The sequence below is a fragment of the Aplidium turbinatum genome, chromosome 6 (genome assembly GCF_918807975.1).
Source record: "Aplidium turbinatum chromosome 6, kaAplTurb1.1, whole genome shotgun sequence".
Classification (NCBI taxonomy): domain Eukaryota; kingdom Metazoa; phylum Chordata; class Ascidiacea; order Aplousobranchia; family Polyclinidae; genus Aplidium; species Aplidium turbinatum.
The window spans coordinates 10,671,803-10,683,070 of record NC_137477.1 but is presented as its reverse complement, the minus strand read 5'-3'; positions in this window follow the sequence as shown (position 1 = coordinate 10,683,070).

The following is an 11,268-nucleotide window of genomic DNA, read 5'->3' as shown; positions in this document are numbered from 1 at the left end:
GTAGTTTTGATTTGGACAACCATAACTTTAAAATGGAAACTTCTCTGCTTCATAAGAAACAAATTTCTTAATGTACGTAGAGCTTCTTCTATCTGCATCAGATTATAGTAATAAAACGATTAGACCTACAGTTTTTAGTAATAAAGTTTGCTGGTTCATCATTGAATACACTCAAAAAGGTCTAGCTGAAAGGATTAAATAGTAAAATTAAATAGCAATTTAGCTCATTTCCTAGTGTGCGTAGCTGAGAATTTTGAAATAGTTGAAACTAAAGTGCATTATTTTCATTATGCATTATTTGCATAAAGTTCTTTATTTCTCTGCAATGCACAAGCCTGCGACCTAAAACACTGCAGAATGCAGAGCTTTGGTTGTGAGGTTAATTGCCAGATGGTGATTAATGAAGCTTTGCACAATCGATTGCAAAATTCCCCAACAGCTATTCAATTCAATGGCACTTTTTCACCGAATAGCATTCATCATTGAATGTCTTTCAATCAACTTCCCAATCCAAACCTCCAGCATTGCTCCTAAATTTCCTCATTTATATTTTTTGGCCCAAATTGACCACCGTCATTCTGGCAGAATAATTCTGCGCGATCCGCCTAAAAAAATGATCCGTAAAAATTTGCGCGATAAACAATGCGATGAAAGTAGCAACACTCGGAAGCTGATAAAATCACTTCTCGTTACCACATCAAAGCAAATCTTATATTTTTTCCATAGCCAAATGAACAGTGAACACAGAAATTTAAATAAAAAACTCGACTTGTCAAAGATAAAGCAACTGCAATTGCGAAAAGTTAGACAAAAAATCGTATCTATTAAGACTGCTATATGTGACATGGCAAGAAAAGTAAGCATCACAAAAACGACTATAAAAATACTTTCCCGAAATATTTTTCGGAATTTTATTTTTGAATCGTGTTCAGAATTAAATTTCCTTTCCAGGGATGGCAAGCTCGTGGTGGGGCAGACGAAGGAAACGCGAGCAGAATGGTTTAAAAATGGAAGAAATGTCTTGCGTATTTAAAAATAAATAGAGATTTCAACGTTTATAGACGCCTTCAATTGACCGTCTATAAAAATATTTTCCCGAAATATTTTTCGGAATTTGATTTTTGAATCGTGTTCTGAATTAAATTTCCTTTCCAGGGGTGGCAAGCTGGTGGTGGGGCAGACGAAGGAAACGCGAGCAGAATGGTTTAAAAATGGGGTAAATGTCTTACGTATTAAAAAACAAATAGAGATTTCAACGTTAAAAGACGCCTTCAATTAGGCGTCTATAAAAATACTTTCCCGAAATATTTTTCGGAATTTTATTTTTGAATCGTGTTCAGAATTAAATTTCCTTTCCAGGGATGGCAAGCTCGTGGTGGGGCAGACGAAGGAAACGCGAGCAGAATGGTTTAAAAATGGAAGAAATGTCTTGCGTATTTAAAAATAAATAGAGATTTTAACGTTAAAAGACGCCTTCAATTAGGCGTCTATAAAAATACTTTCCCGAAATATTTTTCGGAATTTTATTTTTGAATCGTGTTCAGAATTAAATTTCCTTTCCAGAGGTGGCAAGCTCGTGGTGGGGCAGACGAAGGAAACGCGAGCAGAATAGTTTAAAAATGGAAGAAATGTCTTGCGTATTTAAAAATAAATAGAGATTTTAACGTTTATAGACGCCTTCAATTGACCGTCTATAAAAATATTTTCCCGAAATATTTTTCGGAATTTTATTTTTGAATCGTGTTCAGAATTAAATTTCCTTTCCAGGGGTGGCAAGCTCGTGGTGGGGCAGACGAAGGAAACGCGAGCAGAATGGTTTAAAAATGGAAGAAATGTCTTACGTATTTAAAAACAAATAGAGATTTCAACGTTAAAAGACGCCTTCAATTAGGCGTCTATAAAAATATTTTCCCGAAATATTTTTCGGAATTTTATTTTTGAATCGTGTTCAGAATTAAATTTCCTTTCCAGGGGTGGCAAGCTCGTGGTGGGGCAGACGAAGGAAACGCGAGCAGAATGATTTAAAAATGGAAGAAATGTCTTACGTATTTAAAAACAAATAGAGATTTCAACGTTAAAAGACGCCTTCAATTAGGCGTCTATAAAAATACTTTCCCGATATATTTTTCGGAATTTTATTTTTGAATCGTGTTCAGAATTAAATTTCCTTTCCAGGGGTGGCAAGCTCGTGGTGGGGCAGACGAAGGAAACGCGAGCAGAATGGTTTAAAAATGGGGGAAATGTCTTACGTATTTAAAAATAGAGATTTTAAAGTTTATAGACGCCTTCAATCAAGCGCCTATAAAAATATTTTCCCGATATATTTTTCGGAATTTTATTTTTGAATCGTGTTCAGAATTAAATTTCCTTTCCAGGGGTGGCAAGCTCGTGGTGGGGCAGACGAAGGAAACGCGAGCAGAATGGTTTAAAAATGGGGGAAATGTCTTACGTATTTAAAAATAAATAGAGATTTTAACGTTGATAAACGCCTTCAATTAGGCGCCTATAAAAATACTTTCCCGAAATATTTTTCGGAATTTTATTTTTGAATCGTGTTCAGAATTAAATTTCCTTTCCAGGGCTGGCAAGCTCGTGGTGGGGCAGACGAAGGAAACGCGAGCAGAATGGTTTAAAAATGGGGTAAATGTCTTACGTATTTAAAAACAAATAGAGATTTCAACGTTAAAAGACGCCTTCAATTAGGCGTCTATAAAAATATTTTCCCGAAATATTTTTCGGAATTTTATTTTTGAATCGTGTTCAGAATTAAATTTCCTTTCCAGGGGTGGCAAGCTCGTGGTGGGGCAGACGAAGGAAACGCGAGCAGAATGGTTTAAAAATGGGGGAAATGTCTTACGTATTTAAAAATAAATAGAGATTTCAACGTTTATAGACGCCTTCAATTGACCGTCTATAAAAATATTTTCCCGAAATATTTTTCGGAATTTTATTTTTGAATCGTGTTCAGAATTAAATTTACTTTCCAGGGGTGACAAGCTCGTGGTGGGGCAGACGAAGGAAACGCGAGCAGAATGGTTTAAAAATGGGGGAAATGTCTTACGTATTTAAAAACAAATAGAGATTTCAACGTTAAAAGACGCCTTCAATTAGGCGTCTATAAAAATACTTTCCCGAAATATTTTTTGGAATTTTATTTTTGAATCGTGTTCAGAATTAAATTTCCTTTCCAGGGATGGCAAGCTCGTGGTGGGGCAGACGAAGGAAACGCGAGCAGAATGGTTTAAAAATGGAAGAAATGTCTTGCGTATTTAAAAATAAATAGAGATTTCAACGTTAAAAGACGCCTTCAATTAGGCGTCTATAAAAATACTTTCCCAAAATATTTTTCGGAATTTTATTTTTGAATCGTGTTCAGAATTAAATTTCCTTTCCAGGGGTGGCAAGCTCGTGGTGGGGCAGACGAAGGAAACGCGAGCAGAATGGTTTAAAAATGGGGGAAATGTCTTACGTATTTAAAAATAAATAGAGATTTCAACGTTTATAGACGCCTTCAATTGACCGTCTATAAAAATATTTTCCCGAAATATTTTTCGGAATTTTATTTTTGAATCGTGTTCAGAATTAAATTTCCTTTCCAGGGGTGGCAAGCTCGTGGTGGGGCAGACGAAGGAAACGCGAGCAGAATGGTTTAAAAATGGGGTAAATGTCTTACGTATTTAAAAACAAATAGAGATTTCAACGTTAAAAGACGCCTTCAATTAGGCGTCTATAAAAATACTTTCCCGATATATTTTTCGGAATTTTATTTTTGAATCGTGTTCAGAATTAAATTTCCTTTCCAGGGGTGGCAAGCTCGTGGTGGGGCAGACGAAGGAAACGCGAGCAGAATGGTTTAAAAATAGGGGAAATGTCTTACGTATTTAAAAATAGAGATTTTAACGTTTATAGACGCCTTCAATCAAGCGCCTATAAAAATATTTTCCCGATATACTTTTCGGAATTTTATTTTTGAATCGTGTTCAGAATTAAATTTCCTTTCCAGGGGTGGCAAGCTCGTGGTGGGGCAGACGAAGGAAACGCGAGCAGAATGGTTTAAAAATGGGAGAAATGTCTTACGTATTTAAAAATAAATAGAGATTTTAACGTTGATAAACGCCTTCAATTAGGCGTCTATAAAAATATTTTCCCGAAATATTTTTCGGAATTTTATTTTTGAATCGTGTTCAGAATTAAATTTTCCTTTCCAGGGGTGGCAAGCTCGTGGTGGGGCAGACGAAGGAAACGCGAGCAGAATGGTTTAAAAATGGGGGAAATGTCTTACGTATTTAAAAACAAATAGAGATTTCAACGTTAAAAGACGCCTTCAATTAGGCGTCTATAAAAATATTTTCCCGAAATATTTTTCGGAATTTTATTTTTGAATCGTGTTCAGAATTAAATTTCCTTTCCAGGGATGGCAAGCTCGTGGTGGGGCAGACGAAGGAAACGCGAGCAGAATGGTTTAAAAATGGGAGAAATGTCTTACGTATTTAAAAATAAATAGAGTTTTTAACGTATATACACGCCTTCAATTAAGCGTCTATAAAAGTACTTTCCCGAAATATTTTTCGGAATTTTATTTTTGAATCGTGTTTAGAATTAAATTTCCGTTCCAGGGATGGCAAGCTCGTGGTGGGGCAGACGAAGGAAACGCGAGCAGAATGGTTTAAAAATGGAAGAAATGTCTTGCGTATTTAAAAACAAATAGAGATTTTAACGTTGATAAACGCCTTCAAGTAGGCGTCTATAAAAATATTTTCCCGATATATTTTTCGGAATTTTATTTTTGAATCGTGTTCAGAATTAAATTTCCTTTCCAGGGCTGGCAAGCTCGTGGTGGGGCAGACGAAGGAAACGCGAGCAGAATGGTTTAAAAATGGGGGAAATGTCTTACGTATTTAAAAACAAATAGAGATTTCAACGTTAAAAGACGCCTTCAATTAGGCGTCTATAAAAATACTTTCCCGAAATATTTTTCGGAATTTGATTTTTGAATCGTGTTCAGAATTAAATTTGCTTTCCAGGGATGGTAAGCTCGTGGTGGGGCAGACGAAGAAAACGCGAGCAGAATGGTTTAAAAATGGGGGAAATGTCTTACGTATTTAAAAATAGAGATTTTAAAGTTTATAGACGCCTTCAATCAAGCGCCTATAAAAATATTTTCCCGATATATTTTTCGGAATTTTATTTTTGAATCGTGTTCAGAATTAAATTTCCTTTCCAGGGGTGGCAAGCTCGTGGTGGGGCAGACGAAGGAAACGCGAGCAGAATGGTTTAAAAATGGGGGAAATGTCTTACGTATTTAAAAATAAATAGAGATTTTAACGTTGATAAACGCCTTCAATTAGGCGCCTATAAAAATACTTTCCCGAAATATTTTTCGGAATTTTATTTTTGAATCGTGTTCAGAATTAAATTTCCTTTCCAGGGCTGGCAAGCTCGTGGTGGGGCAGACGAAGGAAACGCGAGCAGAATGGTTTAAAAATGGGGGAAATGTCTTACGTATTTAAAAACAAATAGAGATTTCAACGTTAAAAGACGCCTTCAATTAGGCGTCTATAAAAATACTTTCCCGAAATATTTTTCGGAATTTTATTTTTGAATCGTGTTCAGAATTAAATTTCCTTTCCAGGGGTGGCAAGCTCGTGGTGGGGCAGACGAAGGAAACGCGAGCAGAATGGTTTAAAAATGGGGGAAATGTCTTACGTATTTAAAAATAGAGATTTTAACGTTTATAGACGCCTTCAATCAAGCGCCTATAAAAATATTTTCCCGATATATTTTTCGGAATTTTATTTTTGAATCGTGTTCAGAATTAAATTTCCTTTCCAGGGGTGGCAAGCTCGTGGTGGGGCAGACGAAGGAAACGCGAGCAGAATGGTTTAAAAATGGGGGAAATGTCTTACGTATTTAAAAATAAATAGAGATTTTAACGTTGATAAACGCCTTCAATTAGGCGCCTATAAAAATACTTTCCCGAAATATTTTTCGGAATTTTATTTTTGAATCGTGTTCAGAATTAAATTTCCTTTCCAGGGCTGGCAAGCTCGTGGTGGGGCAGACGAAGGAAACGCGAGCAGAATGGTTTAAAAATGGGGGAAATGTCTTACGTATTTAAAAACAAATAGAGATTTCAACGTTAAAAGACGCCTTCAATTAGGCGTCTATAAAAATACTTTCCCGAAATATTTTTCGGAATTTTATTTTTGAATCGTGTTCAGAATTAAATTTCCTTTCCAGGGCTGGCAAGCTCGTGGTGGGGCAGACGAAGGAAACGCGAGCAGAATGGTTTAAAAATGGGGTAAATGTCTTACGTATTTAAAAACAAATAGAGATTTCAACGTTAAAAGACGCCTTCAATTAGGCGTCTATAAAAATACTTTCCCGAAATATTTTTCGGAATTTTATTTTTGAATCGTGTTCAGAATTAAATTTCCTTTCCAGGGATGGCAAGCTCGTGGTGGGGCAGACGAAGGAAACGCGAGCAGAATGGTTTAAAAATGGGAGAAATGTCTTACGTATTTAAAAATAAATAGAGTTTTTAACGTATATACACGCCTTCAATTAAGCGTCTATAAAAGTACTTTCCCGAAATATTTTTCGGAATTTTATTTTTGAATCGTGTTTAGAATTAAATTTCCGTTCCAGGGATGGCAAGCTCGTGGTGGGGCAGACGAAGGAAACGCGAGCAGAATGGTTTAAAAATGGAAGAAATGTCTTGCGTATTTAAAAACAAATAAAGATTTTAACGTTGATAAACGCCTTCAAGTAGGCGTCTATAAAAATATTTTCCCGATATATTTTATGGAATTTTATTTTTGAATCGTGTTCAGAATTAAATTTCCTTTCCAGGGCTGGCAAGCTCGTGGTGGGGCAGACGAAGGAAACGCGAGCAGAATGGTTTAAAAATGGGGGAAATGTCTTACGTATTTAAAAACAAATAGAGATTTCAACGTTAAAAGACGCCTTCAATTAGGCGTCTATAAAAATATTTTCCCGATATATTTTTCGGAATTTTATTTTTGAATCGTGTTCAGAATTAAATTTCCTTTCCAGGGGTGGCAAGCTCGTGGTGGGGCAGACGAAGGAAACGCGAGCAGAATGGTTTAAAAATGGAAGAAATGTCTTGCGTATTTAAAAATAAATAGAGATTTTAACGTTTATAGACGCCTTCAATTGACCGTCTATAAAAATACTTTCCCGAAATATTTTTCGGAATTTTATTTTTGAATCGTGTTCAGAATTAAATTTCCTTTCCAGGGGTGGCAAGCTCGTGGTGGGGCAGACGAAGGAAACGCGAGCAGAATGGTTTAAAAATGGAGGAAATGTCTTACGTATTTAAAAATAAATAGAGATTTTAACGTTGATAAACGCCTTCAATTAGGCGTCTATAAAAATATTTTCCCGAAATATTTTTCGGAATTTTATTTTTGAATCGTGCTCAGAATTAAATTTCCTTTCCAGGGCTGGCAAGCTCGTGGTGGGGCAGACGAAGGAAACGCGAGCAGAATGGTTTAAAAATGGGGTAAATGTCTTACGTATTTAAAAACAAATAGAGATTTCAACGTTAAAAGACGCCTTCAATTAGGCGTCTATAAAAATACTTTCCCGATATATTTTTCGGAATTTTATTTTTGAATCGTGTTCAGAATTAAATTTCCTTTCCAGGGGTGGCAAGCTCGTGGTGGGGCAGACGAAGGAAACGCGAGCAGAATGGTTTAAAAATGGGAGAAATGTCTTACGTATTTAAAAATAAATAGAGATTTTAACGTTGATAAACGCCTTCAATTAGGCGCCTATAAAAATATTTTCCCGAAATATTTTTCGGAATTTTATTTTTGAATCGTGTTCAGAATTAAATTTCCTTTCCAGGGGTGGCAAGCTCGTGGTGGGGCAGACGAAGGAAACGCGAGCAGAATGGTTTAAAAATGGGGGAAATGTCTTACGTATTTAAAAATAGAGCTTTTAACGTTTATAGACGCCTTCAATCAAGCGCCTATAAAAATATTTTCCCGATATATTTTTCGGAATTTTATTTTTGAATCGTGTTCAGAATTAAATTTCCTTTCCAGGGGTGGCAAGCTCGTGGTGGGGCAGACGAAGGAAACGCGAGCAGAATGATTTAAAATTGGTGGAAATATCTTGCGTATTTAAAATTAAATAAGGATTTTGACGTTTTGGCAAGCCTTCAATTGAGCGTTTATAAAAGATAGTTGAAAAATTGGAAATTACAGAAAATAATGGAAAAGACCTGTACAAAAATAAATTCCTTGTGTTACATTTGTTCATTAAGTTCTGTATTGTTGTAAGGTTTTCCCACCGCACCTTTGAGGCAACCTTATACGGTCGTTAGGTTTTTTGTTAATGCAGGACCTGTCGCCAGTAGCCATATTACACCTGCTTATACAGCACATCTTGAGTAGTGCAAAAAAATTGTACAGAATAGTTAATGCTTTATCAATATTTAACTTTTCAGAATTTGACAAAATGATGTGTAAATTGAAGAGATCCTAATTTGAAAACTTAAATTTCTCTAGAAAGCGATTATAGGCTATACATTTCGAATGGGTATTTTTTTAAGTTTTAATAGATTACAGCATCTACAATGATTTGATTTAGAAATCACTAGGTTTGTTTGTCGTATCCAGACTTACACCTGGTGGTTGAAGATTTGGATTAAGTGGACACGAAAGCAATGAAGCCAATCTTCGTGTCCACTTTCAGGCATGCCTTTAAGTGTCCTGCCAAAGACACACCCGCATGCTCTTGAACGGTGTCGAACCCGGTGCTCTTTCGATTGCCTTTCCAAGTTCTCACCACTCGGCTATGCAGCCGACCTCACCACTCGGCTATGTAGTAGGTATCAGTTAATGAAGAATAATTTTTATTCTCTGAGCACAACATAAACTTCTAAACATTTGTTCAGCAAATCGAGTAGGATGCTGCGGATTCTTTTGCTGTATTCAGTCTTTAGCTTTTACGTAGAAAAACAAGTATCCGCGATCCTGTATTACCTTTGTCATTTCGCAGAACGAAATACATCGAACTTTTTTGTCATTAAATTCCCAAACTACATTGGCTCCTTCTAGACAATAACAAATGTAATGGCCGTTTTCCTTCCCTTCACCAAAATGTGCAATGGCACTTACGAATTTGTAATTACATTCAACGCCATTTGCATCCTCAAGAGTAAAAGTTTCATCTGCTGTGACACATCTTTTGGATTTGATTACACCAGTATTTCTACCTAAAGACAGAACCAAAACTTTGGGGAAACTAAATATTTGTTTACTCGTAGTGCAGTTCACACTTGTACATTTACAACATGGTGACATTTCGTTGTCAACGAGCAAGTTCTTTAGATATAAGGATAAAAGATTATTTTCCGAAATCCAGTAGTACATTGGTAGAAATAATACTTTTTCGTTATTTCTATGAAGCTCACTTTTTGAACCGCATTCAATACACTGGTGATACGTGACGTATTCCAGTGCCAATGTTATATCAGACCGCTCTAATAACAATGGCAATGACGATTCGCTAAAAAATTCGGCAGGGTCATGTTGCAAATCCAGTGGAAATTTACTTCTTATATCATTCAACGTGTTTTTAAGTAGTTTTTCTTCTACGTTTCTGTTAACAATAAGATTATGCATTATAAGAAATAAATTTCTGTCTAGTTTTGCAATACCTTTGTCGTTTTCCAGCCACGATATTGGCACATCACATGTTATAATTACAAATTTAAGCGCTTGCAATGCAACGTTCAACCAACAGGAGTTACCTACATTTACTAAGCCAGGAGGAAGATTGCTATTAGGAGTTCCAGATAGAATCATTAAATCAGGATGAGCTTTGATAGCGTTTGTAACGATGTAATATATCATCCAATGTCGATAGGTTGTGAAAAAATCAACATCCAAATTTCTTTGGGCTTTTCATTGCTGTTGTTGCAAAGAATATCCGCTGTCATGCAAACGGCCACTCCACAAGTATTGTTGTCTGGTTGCATCAAGATGTGTTTAGTGTCTACGGCACAATCGTCCTTACATAGCCCGTAATCAACCAAGACATTTAATAAACAATCTACGCCGTCACGAAAGAACTTTGAAACATCACTGGACATGCCATTGTTTAATGAATCATAGCAATGTAACAACTCCTTTTGGATGGAAAAATGTAACAAACGAAAATGACCATTGCACAAGAAAGGCAGAAGAACGACGGGTCGCAGTTTGTCCTCGTTTTCTATCATGGCCGTTTTGAAAAATTTTATTGACTTTACGGGTGTTCCTTGAAGAAGCTTGCTTGTGGAATCGCAGTCTAAAGCTCCTATGGCGTTAATGTTGCTCGGTTTATTGACTTTTAGCAAAATGTAAGCGTCTACCAGACGTTTGCTTAGCCAACCAACGGCCGTTGGATTTGTATAGTGCTTTTCCAATTCGCTCTTGATTTTCCTACAGGGGTTATTACACGCCGTAAGTAAATCTAGCCAAGACACTTCGTGGTTTTTGTCTATTACGAGAGCGGCATCAGATAAACAGTTACGATTTATTGCCAAACCGTGCCACACCTTTGTTGAAAATTCTTTCATGTACTCGAAATCTTTTTTTATAGCAGTCCAAAAGTCATTTATCCGTTTGTCATCACACATAGAGGTTGCAAAAGCAGTGTTTTTATAAACAGCCGATGTGGACATGGAGTCACTTATGACATTGCCGTATCGAATATGCTTTTTTGATTCATTATTAGTGTAAAACCCAGATGAACGACGTTTTTTTGGTTTTCTAAATTTAGAAACTACCAGACTAGTGCAATGGTTTGACTGATCTTTCAATGTTTGGTCGCTTTTGTTTTTGGAAGAAATGTGAGGTTTTCTGTAACCTTGGTGTATATAATGTGCAGAGTATATTTTTTCACTAGTTCTGATTTCATTTTCATATTGTTCCACAAAATTATCGATACTTACAACTCGCTTTCCTTTTAAATAAATTTGTTTCAAATCCCAAAAATGCTGCTCAATGATTCCTTGAGTTAAGTTATCCTGAGAAATATTTCTTAATTCGGAAGAAATAACATTTTTAAACCAAGAGGAATACCGAAAGTAGAGTTGATCATTTGGGCATTGATGATGAGACGAATGCCGGGATAAGTCTCCCAGAATTAGCTGCGAAGTTGTACTAATTCGACTTAAAACAATTCGAATGAGTTGGGAACAAAAGGTTTTGTCCATATAAACATTTTCGTGCTTTAGCTTTGAATTGCAAT